The 10554-nt window shown below is 34.9% G+C and overlaps 1 protein-coding gene across 1 annotated transcript in view; it reads left to right on the top strand.

Annotated features, from left to right (window-relative positions):
• Positions 1 to 458: 458 nt before the first annotated feature.
• LOC109546859 (lachesin) overlaps positions 459 to 10554 on the top strand; it is a 168579-nt gene continuing 158483 nt past the window's right edge. Inside the window, exon 1 of the mRNA XM_048665721.1 lies at positions 459 to 670. The gene's annotated coding sequence lies outside the window, so the exon portion shown is untranslated. The remainder of the gene's footprint in view (positions 671 to 10554) is intronic.

Genomic DNA, 10554 nt, shown 5'->3' with positions numbered 1-10554 from the left:
TTCAGATACAACGTTTCAACTGTTAATAGCAATTGCGAGATTGATTAAGCTTTTTCAGTAATAATGTTGACTTCAAAACACCCTAATCCACTGTAATCAGCATATTGTAGGTTGTTGATACCCGCATTTGCCAACAAATCAAGCAAACCTCTTGTCGGCCTAGTTGCTAGTAGAAATTTAACAAAAATGTGACCAAATTTCTCCGATGTTTCAACCATTGGTCGTTAAATTAATGCTTCGGAATGCTGATTTCCAGATCTTTTTGAAACCAAACCACGTAGCTGCGTTAATCTTTGAGTCAACGCGATATCTCAATAGACGCCAAACAATCCCGTAATATTTGAAAATTCAACAGGAGATTTTTGAGGGCTGTAGGAAAAGCGCATGATCCTCGTCTATGAGCTTCTGAAAACTGTAATAAGGACTCGATTCTGTGCGACAAACGTTCAGTCGCTTCCAGATTTTTGAGGGTTGGTTCTGCGACGCTTCTGATCGATCTTGCGCCGCGGACACGCGAACCAAGTTGCAGTAGTGAAAACTGTTTTTTTGTTTATGTTTATCGAAGCTTCAGCTTCCATTAACTTGAAAAAGTGAAGTGAATTATTGTGCTGGAAGTTTATTTTAAGCGGTGTCTTTTACGGAGCAGCTTGTGATTCTTCTCGCATTGGAGGTAGGAAGTTTTCTTATTGCGCCAAATGCAGTGGAAGTTTCCGGCAATTTTCGCGAAAGTTGATTTATGTTTCCTAAGCAAACTCATATGCAGATCTGCATTTACGGGGCTTGAATAATTTATTACCATTTGCAAGTGCAACATTGATTTGTAATTTGAACCCCACTGGTTCACCATGGTCGGTCTTAAAATGATGCTTTACTTGAAAAGTTTCTAGCCCCAAATCGTGGGGGGCAAATTTTGATTTTGGCAAGGAAAAAGTCCTACCAAGCAGTAAACTCCAAAACCACTTGGTTCCACAGACAAACAATAAAACAAGGTCTTAATTAGACTATTATTTTGAATCATTTTAAAATTGATGAACGTTGTATATACTCAAATGCTCAAAGTAGCTGAAATGCAGCATAAAAATGCAATTTACAAAACATGAAACCGCCGAATACAATCAATAAGCTGAGTTATGTTCAGTCGAAACAAAACGCCGTCTGGCTTTTGGGATTTTCATTTCACCATAGCGCCTGAATAGGAATTTTATAAATAATATCTCGCATTAATTATTGATGAAACTTTCACGTCCAAGTCCCTAATTGAAAGAGGAACTTTAACCTTAAAAGACTCTAGTTATTAGGGATAAATCAAAAAGCACGTTTTCCAAATTGCCTAATTAAGTAAGTGTAATTTTTTACATAATTGCCTATACTTGACCTTAAAGTGTCTCTTGGATTTTTTATTATTCCACAGTATCTTCCCTAAACTAAAATTAACGCAGCGCCAATGGCTTAGTGAATAATAAATAAACTAATTGAGGAAAAAAAAATGACAAACCACTTCAATAATTTAGACCGAAAAAATGTAACTTTATGAGTTGAACACAATAGATGCAGTGTCAGGCTTAGTAAAGATTCTTCTGACTATCGCTGGACTTAAATGTCTGGAAGCAAAGCTACATTTATTAAAAATCCAGTTTATTTCCCAGGAATGAACATTATTTGAAACCACCCTGAACATGCCAACTAATTGCGATCTATCGATCAAAAAAAGACTTCCATATCAATTAGCCCCATAACCGATATTTGGAGGTTTTACGTGAAACAAATATTGCAGCGCGACAAATAGTATTGAACTGAATATTTCATTATTTGTCCATTATGATCGGAATTACATGACTAATGCAATTCGGCAATCAAATTACTATTTCAGCGGCTATTTTTAATAATTTCGGAAATATGTTTAATACGATTTTTAAATCGAATTATGTCGCGCTGCTTTAATTAGTCTAATTGGGGGTTTCAGGTGCGCCAATTCATTATGGAAATGTGGGTTTACAAGGTTTATTGCATAATAATTCAGTTCGAAAGAAGTTAATAATTGGCAAATGAAATAATTGCCTCAAGTTTCCTGTTTTTTCAGAACAAACAATTTTTCGTTGGCTCTTCATAAAAAAATGTGCAACTTCTCCACCAGGGCAAACAGAAACTTGAAGTTTTGAACGCGTATAGAATAAAAGGTGCATAAAATGCTCCGATTTTCACTAAACTCGTACTATATCCTGATTTTTGTGAACTTTATAAATGACAGACCCAAAATTAACATTTTCGCCGCCCAGATATTCGCTTTATCTTTAACTTTCTTAACTCTCAAACTAGGGCAAGTAGACTTAAAATGTTCACACGCCACAGGCCACGCTCGGCAGTAAAACATAGTCTAGCTCTCATGCAAGTGGAAGAAATCTCGATTTTTCCAAACTATGTGAAAACAGAGTAAAAATGAAGATTTTCAGTCAGATGTTCGCTTTCTTAAAATTGCAACTCACCAACTGGCCCAAGTTCAATTTTTAACTACAAAACTAAGACAAGTAGCTACTTGAAATTTTCAGACCCCGTAGCCAACACTTTGGCGTTGTGTATAATATTTCCCTCCTTTTTGTAAAAATAGTGCGAATGACACGTTGTAAATGACAGTCTCAAAATAGAGGTTTTTACCTAGATGATCGTTCTGTGTTAAAACTTCGCAACTACAAAAATAGGACTAACAGCGATTTGAAATTTTCGCACACTGAAGCCAAAACTCTGCACTTGAAACGCTCGTTATTTCAGTATAGTCGCATTTAGTGTTGATTTTTGCAAACTAAGTGAGGGTTTCAAATGAAAGGTTTCTCCCAGGTGTTCACTTTCATCAACAAATTCGCAACTTCCAAACTGGTGCATGTAGCGACTTGAAATTCTCACAATCGATAGCCAACACCGGACAACATAACGAACGGCTTAACATTCTCCATTATTCCTTAAAATAGAGGTAAAACCTGATTTTTGCACAAAATGAGAAAAACGGTCTCAAATGGTTAACCTAGATGTTCGCTTTCGTTTAAAATTTCGTAAGTCCCAAATGGGGGCAGTTAACGACTTGCAATTGTTTGAACCGACAGACAAAACTATACGGTTGTAATTGGAGAATTTTCCCTAAAATGGCCCTTATTTCTATTTACTTTATAAATGACGCTCCTCAAACAAACGTTTTTTCTTAGATGTTCGCGCTCGTTTAAAAATTTTCAACTCCCACCAGTAACAAGCAGGTAGCAACTAGTAACATGAAATTTTCACCATCTGTGACTTATACACCAAGCTTGAAATCCTAAATTTTTCATTAAAATCGTGTAAAATCCTAACTTTTCAGAACTTTTTAAATAGCCGACGCAAATTAAAGATTTTTCCAGTTTCGGATTTTTTTAAATGAGTAACTTCAAAACTATTAGAAGTAGCAACTTGAATATTTCACACTATAACCAACACTTTGCGCTTAACAAGCCCCAATTTTCAATAAAGTCACCTTAAATCATGATTTTTGAGTGCTTTGTAAATTACAGTTGCAATTTTTTTCACCTACTGTTTACTTTATTCAAAAAATTCAAAATTCCCAAACTAGTGGCAAGTAGCGACTTGCAATTTTCCCACTCCTTAGCCAACGCTTGGCCGTTGTAACTCTAAAATGTTCGTTAATATCACGTTAGATCTCGATTTTTGCAAACTTTGTAAATGGCAGTATGGAAGTTTTTACCTTGGTGTTTGCTCTCATTTAAAAATTCGTAACTTCCCAAGGAAGACAAATAACCACATGGCATTTTCACACTCCATAGGCAACAGTTGGTGTTTATATAGCACAAATTTCGTTAAAATCGCAGTAAACTCGAATTTTTGGGTACGGTTTAAGACACTTTTGAAACGAAGGTTTTCGCAAAAAATCGAGATACTCAAATTATTGAAATTATGCCTCACTGTAGCTGATACCTGGGATAAAACGCCAAAGCTATCCTAAAAAAATCTGTTAGTTATTTAATTAACAAAAAGGAAGAACAAAGTTAAACGTAGCCCTTCAATCAACATTTAACCCTTTTTGGCCAGTTTTCATATTGTTGTCGAAAGCTCCCTTTTATGTATTGGGCTTATAAACGTAACCGTAATTGAAATACAGTATTTAGGAAGCGAATTACAGTTTGATTTTTCAATTTTTCGATAATTAAACTGCCATTGCTCTGGAATTTCACGGAATGCAGAGATATAAACGCTAAACGGCAAAACGCATTTTTTTGAAAGAGTTACGGGAATTTTTATTTATATAGGTTTTTTTAATTTGCTTTGTTCGTTTTGAGTGGTAATCCATAGAGGTGCATTGAAAGCAAATCCGTGCTATAAATTCAAATTATCGCCATTTAATTAATCGGATTCAAATGCAGAAATAGCTGGACAAGTCTGAACTAGTGAACATGTTGCAAATCCGTTTACCATAAAGCTAGCTGGAAATGTATGTATTTATAATAATGTAATTGCCTTTGTTTGGATTAGCATAGTAAGTTGCACGTACACGTTCCCAATTTAAAATTGAATTTTAAAAATTAATCTAACCATGTTAGAGTGGGTTGCATGCCATTAAATAGATTGCCATATTTTCTCATATTTATTGCCGGTAATTTAAAATGAAAAACAGTACAACTGCACATGTTTGGATCATAATACTGAAGCGATTTGCACAAAATGGACGTGGTGCGGCTCGTTGGACTGAAGTGAAATGAAGTTACAATTGGAAATATTCGCCAAATATTCAGCATTTTTCATTCATTTCTTTTTAATATTAAATGAGCTTTGTTGGTGTCGATTTTGATTGGATGCGGTTGGCTTATTTGTTCATTGTTCCGTCAACCTTTTTTATTCGTAATTTATTTGTAAATTAGGAGTGAATGCATGAAATATCTCACAATGGTTCAAGCTAATATGGAGTTTGGGAAAAATGGTTGAAATAATCAACTAAAATTACAAAAACGGTTATACGATGGACGACAAATTGAGCGTATTATTCACATTAATTCAATTTTTATTTAAAATCCCAGATTATTAGTTTGGAGCATTCATTAGAGGTTTTTTCACCTGTTCCAACAAAACACTTGTCATCTTCGAGGGTTCACAATTATTGTTTAATTGTCTTGAAAACAAATCACTTTAAACCCGAGTTTTATTCTGTAGGGCACGCTATATTAGAGCATTTTTGCTTACCCAAAAATTATAACCAAAGTCGTGTATTTTAAAGAGTTAGCCGCTGTTGGTGGGGCTCTAAAAGTATATGCATTAGAAGAAATTACTGCAGAAAACCAAACTGCACTCAAGCGGGAAGTAAATGATCAAAAAATGCCATAAAAAACGCGAAAAATTGACATGTTATAATCATTCAATAGGCTTTTTGCATCGTAGTTAGAAAATAATAAAAATGTTAGAAAATTGCTTCGGAATAATTCTTGATAGAAGAGTAAATTTTGAAAAATTTTCCTGGGACTGAGTCGGGTTTACAAAGAACTCTAATCACAGTTTGGCCAACAAGTAAGTTGCTAAAAAGTTTCATTTTCACACAGTTAGCTGACTGTTGATCATTTTCCTCCATGAGCTGGTGAATCGACCCAGAAAAAATCGATGCCCGCAAACCAGTTGAGCGAATATGAATCGGAATAAAATGGAAATGATCAACGCAGGAGCAAAGCCGTTATAAATTATAATGTGATTTATGCGATTTACATTCGGAATGAGTCGTTAACAAAACACGAATACTTTTACAAACGCGTGCTTTTTTTAATGTATGCCTGTTTTGCATGTGAACAGTTTCAACTAGTCCCGCCTCGCCTGTTTGTTCAACCACCAGGATTTGTGTAGATAGATATAGATTGTTTCTCTATGTATGATCCAGATGGGTTATTTTGGTAGGTTTCTCTTTCCAGCACTTTTTAGAGTCTGGATTCATAGAAATTGCTTGGACTTTTGAGGAGGAAATGCTTCCCGAGATTTAGAGCAACCTAGAAGAGTCTTGAAATAAAACTTTAGCTTCTAATGCCAAAACCATTTTTTTCAATTACTTTCCGTGCTCGTTAAATAATCCCAATTAACTCTTCCATGGAAATGATGGCGTTCATGAATCGCCTTGAGCAAATAAAAGAAAAACGAAAATTAACTACGTAACCTGCTCTCTAGTACAGGCGCGGCGTGSTTTTTTTGCTTTRGTATTTTATAAATGCAAATGTTTSGTATAACTCTRGAAATCTGCGCAATATTTTCCCCAAATTTGGCTAATCTGATGATTGTTTCCTTTAAAAAAAAATWAATAAAATACGTCTKTGAAAAGTGACTTTCACTGCACGCCATCAAAATAGTTYAATTTCAAATTCGAGCGATGRAGCTCCAATCAGGAYCTCCGAAAATATTTTTTTGCGAATAAAGCAATACTTTRGGATTGAGTCAAATRCAATATCCAATCTGTAGAAAAAGGGTACTGATTTTTTCTTTAAAATCTTCGAGGAATTGAAGCTTGAAAAAATCTGTCTTYTGCAGTAACATTGAGYCTCAACYATCAATTTAAATATTAACAAAGAGGAAAATAAAGTTTTCTWGGTAAATAATTGGTTGTCATGAAATACGAGTTTGTAGCCAAGTTGTTGCAAAGATTGTTTCCAACTGCCATTGCAGAGGCAAATTTCGAATAAATTTTGCCCTCAACGGCGACTTGAATAAATCCTAAAACTAATCAATTGAAAAAGACCAATTTATTCATTTAGCTTCAAGCGAAAAGTGGAAAAATTGCGCTAATCTACAAATAGTGACAGAGAAAAATTGTCACGATTCCTTCCTAGATTAATAATCCGCTAATCCGCTGACCTATTTTAAACGTAGCATTTATTCGATGAAACGTCCCGTCTTAGGGCTAAGCCCTAATAGGGCATGTCATATTTCGTACGTTTAGTCATGCAATTTGACCCAATAAATCAAAAGGGCCACTTGTTACTGAGAACTCCCCCCCGAGTTCGAGTTTCACATTAAGCAACTGTTGAGTTTTCTTTGTTTGCTGCTGTTTAATAATTTCTTTCGAATATGTGCATTATTTTCATCAGTTTCAAACAAGGCTCCACACGCACTTATGATGAATCTACTTGTTACATACATAAATATATTGCAGTGCTTCCCGTGCTTTCCCCATTCGCACCATTTGGCCCGACAATATCACCCCGTAAAATAAACGAGCCAAGAAAAAGCAAAACGCGTCGTAGGACAATATATTAAAGTATTTTTTTATCTTTAAGGGGATATGAACATTCGTTGTATATTCAAGCTAGACAGTTACAAATGGGGCTGAACCGAACACACAAATATTCTGCATTTACCTTGACAAGCGACAACTTGGAAAGTTTCACATTCAAAATGGGCATATATTATATGTATAAATGTACTGCGAACAAAACATAATAAATTTGCTGAGAAATGAGACACTTGATCGCTGGGATGGATAAATCAGACTTATACACACTCAAGATCACAAGGATTCTTGATGATATTTTGCTTCAAAAATTTGTTCAAAGAACTTTCTTAAATTTTTTATTACGCACTGATAACAAATGCTTTTGATTCGCAACTAATACGAATTATTTTCCAAAAAAACCAAGAAATATTAAGAACTACCAAGTTCCTTTTTTCGTTATGCTAATTATAAGACTCAAATCACCCGATAATGGTGGAGAAAGGCAGTGCAAAAGTCTATCTCAAAGAGCAAATCCAATTAAGTGTTTTGATTGAAATTAAACACTAATTAATAGAAAATGAAAATAAATTTCTTACCAATCTTTTGATCCATCAGCGGCAAGTTCAATATTAGAATCATCTTCAAAGCAAGCAAAACAAACAGTCCTTTTTTCTGCAAAAAAAACTCTAACTTCTTTAAGTAAGTCCTGAATCTTCAAATACTACCAGCAATGTTTGTTTCAACTTCTAGTCCCCCATCTATATTTCCAGTATCGTCTTTGCAAATTCCATAAATCTGTTCAGCTGCTACATGTTGCGCGGATTTTGATTTATGCAGGAAACAAAACTCCAAAGCTAAACGTCCTGTTACCGGTCAGGAAATGCACTTACATTGGGTAATGTTAGAAAGACCTATTATTCTCGTTGCAATATTAAAGCTATTATCTCTGATTGCGTTTGCTATCCCGAATATATTTGCATAATTTTTCCGTTTGTGGTGGCGTGAAAGGAATTGTGGCTCGGTGCCGGTTCAAAAAGGTGTTTGCATGCCAACATTTTCTATTTTCTATCGGGCACGACGAATGAAATGGATATTTGATAAACTTTGATTTGGTTTCGTTGAGATGCTTAAGTTTCACAACTGGTTCCCTCATTCATAGCCAAATATAGACAGTTAAATTAATTCAAGACTGGGAAACAGTCAGAAACTTTGCGTTATATTAACCAGTCAGCGTAGGTTGAGTTCTAACAGTGTTCAGTGCCATCTTCTCTCAAGATTAACCCACATTTTATTGGCGAATTATCCACATTTAAATCATAATTTGGGATCAGGTAGACTCAACTATTCACTGCTTATGTTCTGGATACGGGGAAGACAAATAACAGCAACTGCGGGGCGACACTGATTTGGGCTCAAAAAATAATCTGAGCTAGTCGAGTTTCCTTCAAAATCATTCTAAACTGTTAATATTTTCACTTCAATCAGAAGCTTTTTTTGTCATTCTTTTACATTAGCTGATCGTTAAACAAATTGTCGTTCTAGTTTAAGTACTTTGCTTCGTGTTGGCGAAAGAAAATGAACAAAAATTAAATCTAAACTTTTCAGAGAAAAACATTCGGACTTAATAAGTGTCCAATTTAAACTGACTGCAGCTCTCGGTTAAAAGAACTAGCAAGTATTCTGCTTGGCTTAAGAGTTGCTCGGGTTTCACATCAAAAATTCGCTTTGAATTAATCGGCCTTAAAGGTCTAAGTGGCTGGTAAAACTGTACCTGAACATGTACAAGCTCGAACTCTGGTTAGTTGCAAATTTACATTAAATTATTTTTATATATGTACAGGATAACGAACCGAAATTAACCGCAATTGAGCCAACTTAACCCAAGAAAACCCAATAAAAATCCTCGTTGGGCAGTTTTCCATCAAGTAAAAAAACTTGTGAGTTTAAGAACCCATTTCGCGCTGCTGAAATAATTAAATTTAAATGAAATAACGAATACATATTTAAACGAAAATACACCGGCTATAAAATTCTAGTCGTACGACTGTTGATGTAAAATATTATTTTATAAATGACTACCGAAATAAACACTAAGGTAATATTTTTATCCCTGATTTCAGCAGAACAGACGATTATTTTATCGCATTTTGACGAATCCCACAAGCCACTATATCTAAAAAATGTGGTTGCCTGTAAAGATAAAAATATTATAAATTATCTCAAATAAAATGTTTGCGATTTTGCCAAAAGCAAGCAGATCGAATCGAGAATTAACATAAGAAGAATGTGCGATCTTAAACCGATTTGTACTACGTTATCATGTTCAGGAACCCTTTGTTTGCTTACCCTCTCGTGTTCGAGAAATCACTTCATTTGATGCAAATTGTTATCAAAAATTCACCTCCACTCCGAAAACCAATTTGCCTAAATCACGAAAGCGGTCTTTTTAGGGTAACATCTTGAATTGTGGAATCGTTTGTTGTTCAGGAAAAGCGGAAGTCGTTCATTCTGAAAACGTTGTTAAGAACTCCGAACAGCCGATTTCGATTGGAATGAATCAAACTTTTTGCCTGCAAAATGTAAAAACTCGATTTACTTATGCTATTGTGTCCGTCCATATTATGAGACAAGGTGTTTTTTACACTTGAACCGACCATCAAAGTATGGATCTCCCGGAAATATAATGCGGTTCAATAACATTTCGGGAATTTAAATTGAACGCAACCCTATCAAAATACTTGCCGAAAATTTAAATATCATTAAACCGAACTGAAAAGCAAGCTATTCCACTGTAAGTAAAACGGATTAATAACAGTCAGTAATTTTTTAATTAATGCTTAAAAGTTGGCGTGTTTTTAATCTGCAGAAAATCTGGGCGAAATCCGGCAAGAATTCTATTAATAGTTAAATTTATGAGCTTAATTATATTATGGATATTGCTATTTGCTTTTGATTGCCACTATACTATTAAGTTCGGGGCGTGTGTTAATTAGCCATACCTATATCTGTCGATTTATGACCCCCATTATTACTGAAAAAATACATTTATATTAGCACGAGTTTGGCTGTATTCGTTATATCAAAATAGATATAAAGACAGTGCAGGTACAGGTGCAGAAACTGATTTTTTGGGGCTTTTAAGCCGGGGTGAAAATGGCTTGCATCTTCAGAGGATCGTGAAAAATTTATTTTAGACGACGGCCTAAAAATCTAAAGTTTTCGGCTCAGTTCTACTCAAACCTGCTTAGTCACAGAGGCAAAAAAATTAATCTAGATAAGGTGATGGTCGGAATGCGATATTGAGGCGAATGTCCACTGTTTTTTTGCAGAAGACTCTT

Source organism: Dendroctonus ponderosae, unplaced genomic scaffold (genome assembly GCF_020466585.1).
Source record: "Dendroctonus ponderosae isolate FM_Combo_2020 unplaced genomic scaffold, Dpon_F_20191213v2 Dpon_F_20191213_4, whole genome shotgun sequence".
Taxonomy (NCBI): Eukaryota; Metazoa; Arthropoda; class Insecta; order Coleoptera; family Curculionidae; genus Dendroctonus; species Dendroctonus ponderosae.
The sequence above is the reverse complement of the archived record's forward strand: the minus strand, read 5'-3'. Positions and strand labels throughout refer to the sequence as shown.